We start from the raw sequence: 16,010 nt of genomic DNA, 5'->3' as shown, positions 1-16,010 counted from the left end.
CCAAATTTGCTGGCATATGGAGTGCAGCACTTCCACAGCATCTTCTTCCAGGATTTGAAATAGCTCAACTGGAATTCCATCACCTCCACTAGCTTTATTCGTAGTGATGCTTTCTAAAGCCCACTTGACTTCACATTCCAGGATGTCTGGCTCTAGGTGAGTGATCACACCATTGTGATTATCTTGGTCGTGAAGATCTTTTTTGTACAGATCTTCTGTGTATTCTTGCCACCTCTTCTTAATATCTTCTGCTTCTGTATATAATATCTATATTCATATATATTTAAATATATAATCTATATATCTAGATAAACTCATGATAGATACGCACACAAATTGGGTACCAAATTACAACAGAACCAACATACCAAATTTTAAATACTACTTAATTGAATGTTGGACCAACTTTCTGACCTGATGCAAATAAGAAAACACTAAATGGAAGATTAGATCTGTACAAAGTATTAAGTTTGCAATTATACTGTCATAAAACTTTAATCATTCCATGATTTAAATGACTAAGAAATATTCCAAAGCACTTACAACCAAGCTACTTAAATCATTTATTTATAGCTATTCTCAGTGTCTAAACCAGTGCCAAATTGTGGGAAAGAAGAAATTATTTTCAAATACACAGAAGCATCTGCTTGCTTCAGTGGTACTGCCTGCTAATGTAGGAGATGTGGGTTTGATCCCTGGGTAGGGAAGATCCCCTGGAAAAGGAAATGGTAACCCATTCCAGTATTCTTGCCTGGGAAATCCTATGTAAAGAGAAGGCTGGCAGGCGACACCCCACGGGGTCCCAAAAAGTCAGACACGACTTAGCGACAAAACACAACAAGCAAAAGAACTGGCAAAAACTGATAGAAGCAATTCTTAATTGTTTATTGCAACAAGAATCTTTATAGGGCATATTTTACTAAGTCAATAAGAGTCAGCCTATAAATCTGGGTGGTTTGTAAAATTTTTTATTTTTCTAAATTTTATTTTTTAATATAAATTTTCTTCTTTGAGAGCATCCCAAATTAATAAGGGTCTATAATTAATCATACTACAGATAAATAACATTATTCTGTTTTCAGTCTTGGCTTAGGGTCTATAGGGGCATAAATATCATTATATCTAATTATTCTAATTTATGATTACTCACACATTTATATTAGGCAAACACGAAACAGAATAAAATAAAATGTGATCAGTGCTGACTTCTTACGCATAAAATATTCTTATTAAATTATTCTCACATGGGGTGACCTACATAGCAACTAAAAAATCTTCGAGCTATTAAGGAAACTGTGCTTTCATAAATGCTCAAGAATTTGAAATTCTACATTTTAGGGATCTTTCAAGCAGAATTTTTTTAGTTTAGTGGAGATATAAGTAGAATCTTAGAATCCTAAAAGGATAACTACATTTACATAAAAAAGAAAAAAATTTACTCAATAACAGCATTAATATTTAGAATTAAAGTATAATTAAAATTGTTTCTTTGCAGGCAATGAAATTTTTCTTCTAATACTCCTTTACACTATCACTAGCACAAAACCTCCTAATTTTCTTTGCTTTTTATAGTATTATTAGATTATAATTTAATGTCACAACATTATTTTTATAATTTGTAATGAGCAGATATTATTCTAAAACATAAGGTGTTCAAAATATATACCAGTACTCTATGACTCAATAAAAATAGTTATTGTTTCTACTGTGAAACACACATTATACAATTTATTTTTTAATTTAAAAATAAATAATAAACTTTAAAAATAAAAAAGATAACCAAGTATCTTATAAGAAACAAACGTCTAGGATTACTATTAAACATGGATATATTTTGAAAGAAGCTAATCTTACTTGACTCAAATTAAAGAGGGTTAGACATAAGAGTCCACATGAATAGTCTATTTCCTGTTCTGTGTCAGCAGAGTAGCTACCTAGAGGGGCTATGAGTCTGCAGCTGTCATCTTCCTCAAGCCGCTTGACTGATGAAGGAATCTTTTGTTCTGCTGATAGGTGATACATTGTGCGCTGCTCAGGTGCCCAGAACAAAAAGTGTAGAGCACACAATGAACCTCTCTCCAGCCAGTTTTAAGAGGAATAAAAGGAAAACTAGCTTTACCTGAGATGTGTTTCTTTCAATGAAACTTCCTTGCCCATTCTAAAGAAAAATATCATTCTGTCTGTTTTTAAAAGCTTGCTCTACAGTTTGCTCCTCCCTCACTCCCCTCCTCATTCTGGGACAAAAGCAACAGGAACAGAAGTTCTTTTTTTTTTTTTTAACTAAAATGCTTAAGTTGGGTGAAATGCTGGCTTTTTGAAGGGGATTGTTGGAGTCACCATCTAAGTTGTCTCATTGTGCCTAAACAATGAGATAGAATCATTTAAATAACCATTGATTCTATTTAGTTACTGATGTACAAAATTTTTAAACCTTTTCTATATGTTCTTAAATGCACCTAAAATGTTTTATCTTTATTCAATATATTTCTAAATAGAAAAAAGTATATACCATCAGTGTCATTTCATAAACATGAATTTGAATATATAATAATATATTCTATATATTATATAAATATATAAATAAATTATAGTGAATAAAACTTATTAGGATGCATTTAAGGTCAGTGTACTATATATAACTTGCTTAATGGAATCTTGTCTTATATTTAAATAAAATATTCTTCTAGAGATATTGTCAAACTGAAACCAAGCAGGACACTGTAAAGCTTCCCCTGATAACAAGACCTCTGTGTCCCCCATTTCTTATTTGTAGGAAAAAGGCTTTAGTTTCTTAGACCTTCCCTTAGTTACAATAGAGCAGACTCAAGCAGTTATTAATTTGAGAAGTGATGGAACGCAGAAACAAAGAAAAAGCAGTTAAGCAAAATAGTTTGAATGATACTTCAGATCCCTAGTTCCTCCTCAAGGGATATACATAACAATCTGATGAGTATCTGAGTTATTTTGCAGAAGCTAAGGCCCTTACCCATGTTGACCACAAGCACACAAGCATATAGATCTCAGACTTGTTGGAACTAGAGGTTGATGATTAAAACTTCTGAAACATCACCCCATTATCTCATGACCAACCAATCAGAAGACAGTCCCTGCAGCCCTCACACCAAATGCGGCCTTTAAAAATTGTTCCCTGAAAGCCATCAGAGAGTTCTGTCTTTTAAGCATGAACTGCCTGTTCTCCCTGCTTGGCACGCTTCAATAAACACTGCACTTTCCTTCATTACAACCTGGTGCCGACAACTGCCCTTGCTGCTTACGGGCAAGTAGACCAAGTTCAGTAACAAAATGCCAATGTGAAAAGCCCTGGGGGTTGGGGGAATCACTTTCTTTTCCACTCTCCTATCAATAGATGAAGATGCCCCACAAGAACATCTTGTTTGATTTAAAAGGAGTGTGCAGACCTCTGCTACTATAAGCCACACTGGTCCTCTAGGGCTCTACAAATCCACTTCACCAAGAAAAAAAGCACCACACGGTTGATGATTATCATAATAATAACATGGGTTAGCGTTGCTTAGAATCTCTTAAGTTAAAACTTAAGAACTTAGTTTCTCTCATCCATCTTCCATATCAGGTTATTACATTTTTAGGATTTATAACTTCATAATTATTAGGTTCACTAAGATCAAGAAAGGAAATTTTTTGCATTAACAAAAAATAGAAATCCACACTGGGTGCATTTGCAAAAATTTTTCTGCATAATGAATAAAAGGCTCTGTCTACTATATTATAAAATCTATTACCATGCATACAACATAAATGTATATAAAATGTTAATATGTTTCACACACAAGTGCCTGGTAGGCAGAATTTATATCTGTTTTATTAACCTATAAATCTCAAGAGCCTAGAAAAAAGCCTGGCAAAGAGTATATAATAAATATTTGCTTAATTAATTAACTGGCAAGGAGAGAGTAAATGCAAATCTTGAAATTACACAGAAGATTCCATAACTTCTACTTAGTTTAAATCCTGAATATTAGCATTGATTCTCTTTATTATTTTATTCTAAATATTACCCAAAATAAATGAAATATTTCTCTTTTTTTTTGCATCAGGTTCCAAAGTTTACAACAAATTAGCATATCACAGTTAGGTAATCTTTTGGCATCATTTCCTGGAATTTGTCCTTGTAAAGACACAGAGGATTAAAGAAATTACAATTCTAAAATGTTCAACATTTCTATTAGAGCTTACAAATATAAATTTAAATAATGAACATATTAGTGTATCAATACATGAGATGAATATGTCCCTTATTCATTTTTGTAGCATTAAAATATCAAAAATCAAAAAGTTCTAATCCTACTTCATGTTGCTTGAAGCTTGAGCAATAGAGAAAGAAAAACAAAAGGAATAGTTCTTCATATGTTTACTATCACGTTTTACTAGGACCATCAGGGTCAAATGCTTGCCAGTGTCTTAAATTTAGATAACAAGTTGGGATTTTCTTAGACAAGTTTATTTCTTTTAGTAAAATCCAAGGGCCACAGCTGCCCTCTAGGGTCATGTAGAAACTCTTAAATGAAACTGGATGAACCGGCTCTTTCAAATCTTTTTCTCAAGCCATATACTTGGTAAAAGAAAGTGTACTGCATGATAAAATCCTGCTGTAACAAGGTAAAATCTATATCGAAGATCCTATTTAAAGTTAATTTTTTGAAATAAAAATACTCCTTTATGAACATGAGGGCAAGCTCTCAATAAATGAGGGATTCAAGATTAAAATCTTATGTATCAGTAGATAAGAAAGCAAATGCCATGTGAGAACATGAGTACATATATAAAGACAGAGAGTCTAAGAAAAAGAAGAAAACAATAGATTTTTCCAGTCAACTTTTACTATGGCATTTTTTCCTTTATACTCCTACAATGGTATACATCATTAAAACTTCATAATTAGTGGCTAAAAAGCTCAACTACAAACCAAAGAAGTTGAAAGAAGAATTCCCAAACATTTGTGAGAATTTTAATCCCCTGCTTGAGCCACATTCTATTCCTTCTGTTCTATTTACCTTTGAATCCATCACCTTGGGATCATGGAAACACTGTTTTATGATGCTTAGTTTTTCTATCCAAAATATGTAGGAAACAGAACCATCCTAACCTGTGTTGTCCATGTGGGAAATATACCAATACAAATATGAAGAATAGTGTCCTACTTTTCCTACAAAACAGCTATAAAGTCCATGGACTGACAAACTAGCAGGTTCTACATAACCCCTTAATCCCTCTTCATTTTAGTTTCCTAGTCTGTCAAATAAAGAAGATACTAAATAACCCAGAAGGCTTTGAGGATGACATGAGATATAACATGAAAACACACTTTATAAATTCTGAAGTATTACACCATAATTAGACTTTATCAGTAGAAACAATAGAATCCATCGGTCAAGTTTTCCTCAAATAATCAGACAAAACATTTTGCACTTATTCAATGAACAATCATTACTGAAAAATGAATTTAGAAGTCTTTTTTTCAATGAGAGTCTGATTATGACCCTCATGAGAGTATTAATTTTGCTAGATCATAACAACAAGATGGCTTTACCAAAATTAATCATCAAAATTAATTCTCAAAATTTAAGGCATTCCCTACATGTATACTTAGGCTAAAATTTAAGAATAGTTTATTTTTAAAGGAAGTGCTTAGATGGTGACAGCACTTATTCAAATACTGAGTTCTGGCTAGTTTTATTTATAAATAAGTCATGTTTTTTATACTGTATTAAATATTTCATAAGTTTTCTCTTCTCACCAAGAGGACTAGAGGGAATATATTAAAATTAAATGTAAGTTTTGCTTAAGAATTCTTCTCTATGTAGAAGCCCACCCAATAAGGACATTTAAATCAATAATAAACTGATAATTTTTCATTCATTCAACCAAGCAGTCAATCAGTAAGTATTTCTTGAGTCCTGATTGGAAAAACCAAGTCCTGGCCCTATAGATGCAGGAAGTTTAGTGATGAGACAAAGTAATGTCAGTGAAAGACTTGAAAAGAAAGTTAATAGAGAGGACTTTATTGTGGAAGAAGGTAACTTTATAAAAATAGTCTATTAGCAAGTACACGGAAAACCTATTGCAGTTTTTGAAAGATCAGCCTTCAAACAAAACTCCAGGGGAAATCTAAAAATTTTACTGAAGTTTAATTTTAAACTCTAAGCTTTCCACCACCCTAAACCACAAATGCTAAAAAGATTTCAACACACATTCAGCTTAATGCTTGTTGTTGTTCAGTCGCTTAGTCATGTCCAACTCTTTGTGATCCTATGGACTTCAGCACGCCAGGCTTCCCTGTCCTTCACCAACTCCAGGAGCTTCCTCAAACTCATGTCCATTGAGTCAGTGATGCCATCCAGCTATCTCCCTTCTTATCCTCTGTCATCCCCTTCTCCTCCTACCTTCAATCTTTCCCAGCATCAGGGTCTTTTCTAATGAGTGACGCTCTTTGCATTAGGTGGCCAAAGTATTGGACCTTCAGCTTCAGCATCAGTCCTTCCAATGAATATTCAGGACTGATTTTCTTTAGGATCAACTCGTTTGATTTCCTTGCAGTTAGCCAATAAATAAACACTGAGTGCTGGACACTGAGTGCTTATGCGGAGATGGTTTTAGACAAAAGAGATACCACTCTTTCCTGAATACTTAATGGTACTGCTGGAAAGACAGATTGAACAAACTGTTTCAAAATAATTAAATCATTTAAACTGTGCAAAGTACTGAAGATGAACACAAGATGCTCTTGAAGCATATAATGTGAGAACTTACCAGATTTCAATATACATCTGTTTCTGAGAGAATCTAGGCTGTTTTTTAGCTTTTTGTTGCTGTTGTTGAGTGGCTAAGTTTTGTCTGACGCTTTGAGACCCCATGGACTATATAGCCTGCCAGGCTCCTCTGTCCGTGGGATTTCCCAGCCAAGAATACTGGAGTGGGTTACCATTTCCTTCCCCAGGGGACCTTTCCGATCCAGGGATTGAATCCACATGTCCTGCACTGGCAGGCAAATTCTTTACCACTAAACCACCAGGGAAGGCCTGTTTAGTTTTTACCAAAATATAAATATGCTACAAAGCCACCATGAAACCTGTGTTGTTGTATTTAGGTAAAATACCCATATAGAGGCTACCTATGAACAGTTGTTTTAGGAAGATATTTTGTTTAGTCCCTTAAACTTGTCAGTTTTTCTCTTGTTCAAAGTCTGATGGGTAACTTTGGAACTTCTAAATAGTTCAGGCTCCTTGGGCTTTAACTATTGTATTCCTATACGGCTAACACGTTATCCTTTGATCTCCGTAGGATTTCATCAAATAGGAGGCAGGGATTAATTATTGGATTTCTATCTGGGTTCCACACTAAAACCAACTTATAAATGTTATCAAATTGAAACTGAACCAAGGAAAATGTAAACTTTGCCTCAAAATCGTATCATAATGCTCTAGATAACCATAAATATTACTTTAAATGAAAAAGTATTAGTTACATTTTAGAGGAAAAATTGAAATGCACTAAAGATAAAAATACGAGAAAATATGTTACAGAGAAAACTAAGAGTTTTAAATTAAGGAGATTCTTAATACAATTTAAAACAGTCTCCAAAGCAATCAATATGGCTTGCAGTGTTCAGTAAAGATCACTACTTGGCACAGGAGTCTGTTTAGGGACAGTCTTTATCATGGTCAATCAAATACTGTTTATTAATGTTCCTCTCAGTTTTTAACATAAATGTTCCTTTAAAGATCTGGCTAAGTGCCAGATCACAGTATACCTATAACTATGCCTGCTTCTTTTTCAAACTAAAGCTTAAGAAATAAATCAATTTATTTTTTCTCCTTTTCTTATTTTAACCACATAAAATATATGATTAATTCTCACTGATAAAAATCAAATATATGGAGTTCTAGTTCCTATAGTAATATGACAGAAGCTTAATGCTTCATCTTCCCATTTTTCTGTCTAAATAACATATGTGTGAATAGAAAATATATTTTTAGATATATTTAAGCTACAATTTTATAGATGAGGAGACAGAGACAATCGCAGATTCTAAAAAGTATTAATTGCAAGCTAAACAAAATGATTACTATTTAAAGATACTATGCTCTGGGATGGTTTGTTACATAGCAAAAACTAACTGCTATAGTTAAAAATAAATAAGCATGAGGGGATAATATAGAGCATGGTCATGGTAACTATAGTTAATAACTATACTGCATATGTGAAAGTTGCTAACAGAAGACATATTAAAAGTTCTCATCACAAACATTTTGTAACTATATATGCTGATGGATGCTAACTAGATTTATGGTGATCATTTTGCAAATATACAAATATCGAGTCATTGTGTTGTATACTTGAAACTGGAGAAGGAAATGGCAACCCGCTCCAGCATTCTTGTCTAGGAAATCCTACAGACAGAGGAGCCTAGCAGGCTAGTTTGTGAGGTCGCAAAGAGTCGAACACGACTGAGCAACTAACACACATAATTGAAACTAATATATATCAATTATACCTTGATGAAAAAGTATTCCAGATAGATGACAGATCTAAAAGTAAACAGTAAATTACTAAAGCTTCTGCTGCTGCTGCTGCTGCTAAGTCGCTTCAGTCATGTCTGACTCTGTGCGACCCCATAGACAGCCTCCTACCAGGCTCCTCTGTCCCTGGGATTCTCCAGGCAAGAACACTGGAGTGGGTTGCCATTTCCTTCTGCAATGCATGAAAGTGAAAAGTGAAAGTGAATTCGCTCAGTTGTGTCCAACTCTTAGCAACATCATGGACTACAGCCTACCAGGCTCCTCCGTCCATGGGATTTTCCAGGCAAGAGTACTGGAGTGGGGTGCCAGAACAGCATAATTCAACTGACATGTCTGTGATAATGGAAATATTCTGTATTTGCTGTGTACAACAAGACAGCTACTAAGCCAACTGTGGCTATTGAACACTTGAGATGTGACTGGTGCAATGGAGAGACTGAATTTTTTTTAATTTAATGTAATCTACATTTAATTAATTCAAGTGTAAATTTAGCTATATGTAGTTATTCACTACATAGAGCTATTGGACAATGCAATTCTAAAGGAAAACAGAATAATTTTTACCTTCAGAAACTTTGGACAAGCAAAATCTATAGAAAAAAAGTGTAGATGTAAATGGGTGCAGCCACTTTGGAGAATAGCACAGAGGTTCCTTAAAAAACTAAAAATAGAACTACTATATGATCCAGTATATATCCTGGGCTTGTATCTAGAAACAGCATAAACTCTATGCCAAAAACATACATGCACCCCAATATTCACTGAAGCACTACTTACAACAACCAAAACATGGAAGCAACCTAAATGCCCATCAGCAAAAGAATGGATAAATAAGATGTGGTACATATATAAATACAGTGGAATATTATTCAGCCATGAAAAAGAACAAAATGATGCCATTTGCAGCAACATGGATGGACCTATAGGTTGTCTTACTGAGTGAAGTAAGTCAGAGGGTGAAAGACAAAAATAATATGACACCCCTTATCAGTTCAGTAGGTCAGTTGTGTCTGACTCTGTGACCAAATGGACCCCAGCATGCCAGGCCTCCCTGTCCATCACCAACACCCAGAGTTTACCCAAACTCATGTCCATTGAGTTGGGGATGCAATCCAACCATATCATCATCTATTGTCCCCTTCTCCTCCTGCCCTCAATCTTTCCCAGCATCAGGGTCTTTTCAAATGAGTCAGCTCTTCTCATCAGGTGGCCAAAGTATTGGAGTTTCAGCCTCTACATCAGTCCTTCCAATGAACACCCAGGACTGATCTCCTTTAGGATAGACTGGTTGGATCTCCTTGCAGTCCAAGGGACTCTCAAGACTCTTCTTCAATACCACAGTTCAAAAAGCATCAATTCTTTGCTGCTCAGCTTTCTTCATACTCCAACTCTCACATTCACACATAACTACTGGAAAAACCATAGCCTTGTCTAGACAGACCTTTGTTGGCAAAGTAATATCCTTGCTTTTTTAATATGTTCTCTAGGTTGGTCATAACTTGCCTTCCAAGGAGTAAATGTCTTTTAATTTCATGGCTGCAGTCACCATCTGCAGTGATTTTGGAGCCCAAAATAATAAAGTCACCTACTGTTTCCACCGTTACTCCATCTATTTGCCATGAAGTAATGGGAACAGTGGAAGTGAGAAATAGATTTAAGGGCCTAGATCTGATAGAGTGCCTGATGAACTATGGAATGAGGTTCGTGACATTGTACAGGAGACAGGGATCAAGACCATCCCCATGGAAAAGAAAAGCAAAGAAAGCAAAATGGCTGTCTGGGAAGGCCTTACAAATACCTGTGAAAAAAGAGAAACGAAAAGCAAAGGAGAAAAGGAACGATATAAGCATCTGAATGCAGAGTTCCAAAGAATAGCAAGAAGAGATAAGAAAGCCTTCTTCAGCGATCAATGCAAAGAAATAGAGGAAAACAACAGAATGGGAAAGAATAGGGATCTCTTCAAGAAAATTAGAGATACCAAGGGAACATTTCATGCAAAGACGGGCTCGATAAAGGACAGAAATGGTATAGACCTAACAGAAGCAGAAGATATTAAGAAGAGGTGGCAAGAATACATAGAAAAACTGTACAAAAAAAAATCTTCATGACCCAGATAATCACAATGGTGTGATTACTCATCTAGAGCCAGACATCCTGGAACGTGAAGTCAAGTGGGCCTTTGAAAGCATCACTACGAACAAAGGTAGTGGAGGTGTGGCATTCCAGTAGAGCTATTTCAAATCCTGGAAGATGATGCTATGAAGTGCTGCACTCAATATGCCAGCAAGTTTGGAAAACTCAGCAGTGGCCACAGGACTGGAAAAGGTCAGTTTTCATTCCAATCCCAAAGAAAGGCAATGCCAAAGAATGCTCAAACTCCCGCACAATTGCTCTCATCTCACATGCTACTAAAGTAATGCTCAGAATTCTCCAAGCCAGGCTTCAGCAATACGTGAACCGTGAACTTCCAGATGTTCAAGCTGGTTTTTGAAAAGGCAGAGGAACCAGAGATCAAATTGCCAACATCTGCTGGATCATGGAAAAAGCAAGAGAGTTCCAGAAAAACACCTATTTCTGCTTTATTGACTATGCCAAAGCCTTTGACTGTGTGGATCACAACAAACTGTGGAAAATTCTGAGAGAGATGGGAATACCAGACCACCTGACCTACCTCTTGAGATATCTGTATGCAGGTCAGGAAGCAACAGTTAAAACTGGACATGGAACAACAGATTGGTTCCAAATCGGGAAAGGAGTACGTCAAGGCTGTATATTGTCACCCTGCTTATTTAACTTATATGCACAGTACATTATGAGAAACGCTGGACTGGAAGAAACACAAGCTGGAATCAAGATTGCTGGGAGAAATATCAATAACCTCAGATATGCAGATGACACAACCCTTATGGCAGAAAGTGAAGAGGAACTAAAGAGCCTCTTGATGAAAGTGAAAGAGGAGAGTAAAAAAGTTGGCTTAAAGCTCAACATTCAGAAAACGAAGATCATGGCATCTGGTCCCATCACTTCATGGGAAATAGATGGGGAAACAGTGGAAACAGTGTCAGACTTTATTTTTTTGGGCTCCAAAATCACTGCAGATGGTGACTGCAGCCATGAAATTAAAAGATACTTACTCCTTGGAAGAAAAGTTATGACCAACCTAGACAGCATATTCAAAAGCAGAGACATTACTTTGCCAACTAAGGTCCATCTAGTCAAGGCTATGGATTTTCCAGTAGTCATGTATGGATGTGAGAGTTGGACTGTGAAGAAGGCTGAGCGCCGAAGAATTGATGCTTTTAAACTGTGGTGTTGGAGAAGACTCTTGAGAGTCCCTTGGACTGCAAGGAGATCCAACCAGTCCATTCTGAAGGAGATCAGCCCTGGAATTTCCTTGGAAGGAATGATGCTAAAGCTGAAGCTCCAGTACTTTGGCCACCTCATACGAAGAGTTGACTCATTGGAAAAGACTCTGATGCTGGGAGGGATTGGGGGCAGAAGGAGAAGGGGACGACAGAGGATGAGATGTCTGGATGGCAATACTGACTCGATGGACATGAATCTGAGTGAACTCTGGGAGTTGGTGATGGACAGGGAGGCCTGGCATGCTGCGATTCATGGGGTCGCAAAGAGTCAGACATGACTGAGTGACTGAACTGAATTGAAGTGAATGGGGACCAGATGCCATGATCTTAGTTTACTGAATGTTGAGCTTTAGCCAACTTTTTCACTCTTCTCTTATTTTATTTTTTTATTTTAATTGGAGGCTAATTACTTTACAATATTGTGGTGGTTTTTGCCATACTCTCCTCTTAAACTTCCATCAAGAGGCTCTTCAGTTCGTCCTCACTTTCTGCCATAAGGGTGTTCTCATCTGCATATCTGAGTTTATTGATGTTTCTCCTGGCAATCTTGATTTCAGCTTGAGCTTCATCCAGCCCAACGTTTCTCATGATGTACTCTGCATATAAGTTAAATAAGCAGGGTGACAATATACAGCCTTGATGTACTCCTTTCCCGATTTGGAACCAATCTGTTGTTTCATGTCCAGTTCTAACTGTTGCTTCCTGACCTGCATACAGGTTTCTCAAGAGGCAGGACAGAGATATTCCCATCTCTTTCAGAATTTTCCACAGTTTGTTGTGATCCACACAGTCAAAGGCTTTGGCATAGTCAATAAAGCAGAAATAGGTGTTTTTCTGGAACTCTCTTGCTTTTTCCATGATCCAGCAAATGTTGGCAATTTGATCTCTGGTTCCTCTGTCTTTTCTAAAACCAGCTTGAACATCTGGAAGTTCAAGGTTCATGTATTGCTGAAGCCTGGCTTGGAGAATTCTGAGCACTACTTTACTAGCGTGTGAGATGAGTGCAATTGTGCGGTAGTTTGAGCATTCTTTGGCACTGCCTTTCTTTGGGATTGGAAGGAATCTAAAAAACACTACAAATACAGATTTTGTTCAAATTTCACAAAATATTGTGCCAGTGTCCATTATTTGTTTTCATATCTTACAAAATTCCACAGTGTTTAGTTTCACTGAATAGCTTCAGCTGCATGCAACAAATTTCAGTAAATCCTCTTTCCATTTTTGTTCTGCTGCAAATATTTTCTAATTTTCCTTATTATGGCTTCTTAGGTACAACCATCATTTAAAACTGGACATTTAATTTCAAAATATACAGGGTTTTTTAATTATCACTGATATTACTTTCTCATTTAAATGCTTTCTTCTCCTCAGTCACCCACTGTGTTCCTTCAGTATTTTAAGTTTACTGAGGCTTTCAATGGCTAAGTCAAAGGTCTCTCTTGGTAAACGTCACATTGTACTTGAAAATATGGCCAAAGTATCTGTTGATACTGATTTCTAACATAATTCCACAGTGACAGAGAACAGACTCCATATCATTTCAATTTCTTTACATCATGAAATTTTTGCACCATGTTTTATGTCCCTGAAATGTTCCAATCTCTCCTAGTTTATAGTATATGAGAGCTGTAGTAGAATTTGCATCCTACTGTAGTGTGAACACTGTATAACTCTTAATAACATTGAATTGGTTCATGGTGCTTTAAAGGTCTACTATATTCTTCTTGTCTGTATATCTGTTCTACTAATTTTCAAGAGTTTGATATTGAAACTCCAAATAAATTCTTAATTTATTATCTTCTTAGAATAATTGTAATATATAGTGGAACTATATGTACCTTTATTCTGTATTTTCAAAGCCTCCTGTAAATGTATTATACTTTAAAAATAAATAAATAAATAAAATAAAAATAAAAAGAGAAAAAAATTTTCAAGAGCATAAATGAACTTATCTACAAAACAGAAATAAGAGTCACAGATGTCATAAACAAACTCTCTGTTTTCCACTTCCTGTTTGCCAGAGAGTGAGGCAGGGTAAGGATAACCTGGGAAATTGGGATTGACACATACACACTACTAAGAGATAACTAATAAGGATCTACTGTATAGCACACAGAACTCTACTCAGTACTCTATAATGGCCTATATGGGAAAAAAAAATCTTAAAAACAATGGATATAAAGTAATTCTTTACTGAAGGCTACAGTTTCTATTAGGTAGCTCTTGCCTGCATCTCTCTCTTACCCAGAGCCTCCAAAACCTAGTTCCCCTTCAGTCCTAGGAAAGGCAAAACTGCCTCATCATAGTTAGTCCCATAAACATCACCATCCACCATCCCTTTTTGGCTTCTTTAGTTCTGCACACTTTTTAATAAAAGGTTTCTCTTCATTAAACTCTCAATCACTTAGTTTGGTTGTACTGTTGGGATATTATGGTATAATGAGCAATATATTTACTCTTTTTCTCCAGTTCTGGGCACTGGGGTTTCTAAAGCCCTAGGAATTTCCTGGGTGGTGCGACCAGAGGAGCATCTTTTGTTATTCATAGTAAGTCCCTTTCAATCAAACCTGAATTTAAGCCAATAAGGTGATTCTTAGAGGATGGGGGCTGCCTGCCAGTAGAACCAACCACATGATTTAAGGGTTGACTTTCACCCCACTCCCAGAGTAGAGACTGGAACAGAAGATCAAGCTAACCACCAATGGCAGTGATTTAATCAACATGTTTATAGAATGGGACTTCCATAAAAACCTTAAATAACAGGGTTCAGAGAGCTTCCAAGATGGTGACTGCATTCATCTCCTGTCAGGGTGATACACCCTATTCCACAAGGACAGAAGAGCCCACATCTGGCGCCCTTTCAGACTTTACCTCATTTTGTGCCTCTTCATTTGACAGTTTATTTGTATCCCTTATACTACTGCCAGGGAGAAGGAAATTTTGAAAACAAGGTATTCAATTTAAAAGAGACCTCTAAGACAATCTAATTTAGGCAAGTTGCCTGTTTAACTTTATACATATACATATAACCACCTAATATTGAGCCTAGGGACTTACTGGCAGAGCAATGCCTATTTTTAAACCCAATTTACTTAAAGAGATCACAGATGAGTTTAAAGAAACATTATTTTGTCAAAATGACCACATTTGATAGTAAAATTGATGACTCTGGAATCAAATGACCAGAGTATAAATTTCAGTTTTCTACCCATTAACTGTGTGATCTTCAGAAAAGTTCTTAACTTCTTTGTTCCTCCGCATCCTCATCTATAAAATGGAGGTAATAATGAAAACAACCTTATATGGCTGTTGTAAGGATCGAGAAGATCCGTATGAAGTACCTATCAGTTCAGTTCAGTAGCTTAGTCGTGTCCGACTCTTTGCGACCCCATGAATCACAGCACGCCAGGCCTCCCTGTCCATCACCAACTCCCAGAATTCACTCAAACTCATGTCCATAGAGTCAGTGATGCCGTCCAGCCATCTCATCCTCTGTCGTCCCCTTCTTCTCCTGCCCCCAATCCCTCCCAGCATCAGGATCTTTTCCAATGACTCAACTCTTTGCATGAGGTGGCCAAAGTGTTGGAGTTTCAGCTACAGCATCAGTCCTTCTAATGAACACCCAGGACTGATCTCCTTTAGGATGGACTGGTTGGATCTCCTTGCAGTCCAAGGGACTCTCAAGAGTCTTCTCTCAACACCACAGTTCAAAAGCATCAATTCTTCGGCACTCAGCTTTCTTCACAGTTCAACTCTCACATCCATACATGACCACTGGAAAAATCATATCCTTAACTAGACGGACCTTTGTTGGCAAGATAATATCTCTGCTTTTGAATATACTATCTAGGTTGGTCATAACTTTCCTTCCAAGGAGTAAGCGTCTTTTAATGTCATGGCTGCAGTCACCATCTGCAGTGATTTTGGAGCCCAAAAAAATGAAGTCTGACACTGTTTCCCCATCTATTTCCCAGGAACTGATGGACCAGATGCCATGATCTTCGTTTTCTGAATGTTGAGCCAACTTTTTCACTCTCCTCTTTCACTTTCATCAAGAGACTTTTTAGCTCCTCTTCATTTCTGCCAT

This window comes from Ovis aries, chromosome 26, assembly GCF_016772045.2.
Source record: "Ovis aries strain OAR_USU_Benz2616 breed Rambouillet chromosome 26, ARS-UI_Ramb_v3.0, whole genome shotgun sequence".
Lineage (NCBI taxonomy): Eukaryota > Metazoa > Chordata > Mammalia > Artiodactyla > Bovidae > Ovis > Ovis aries.
Note: the sequence above shows the minus strand (reverse complement) of the source record.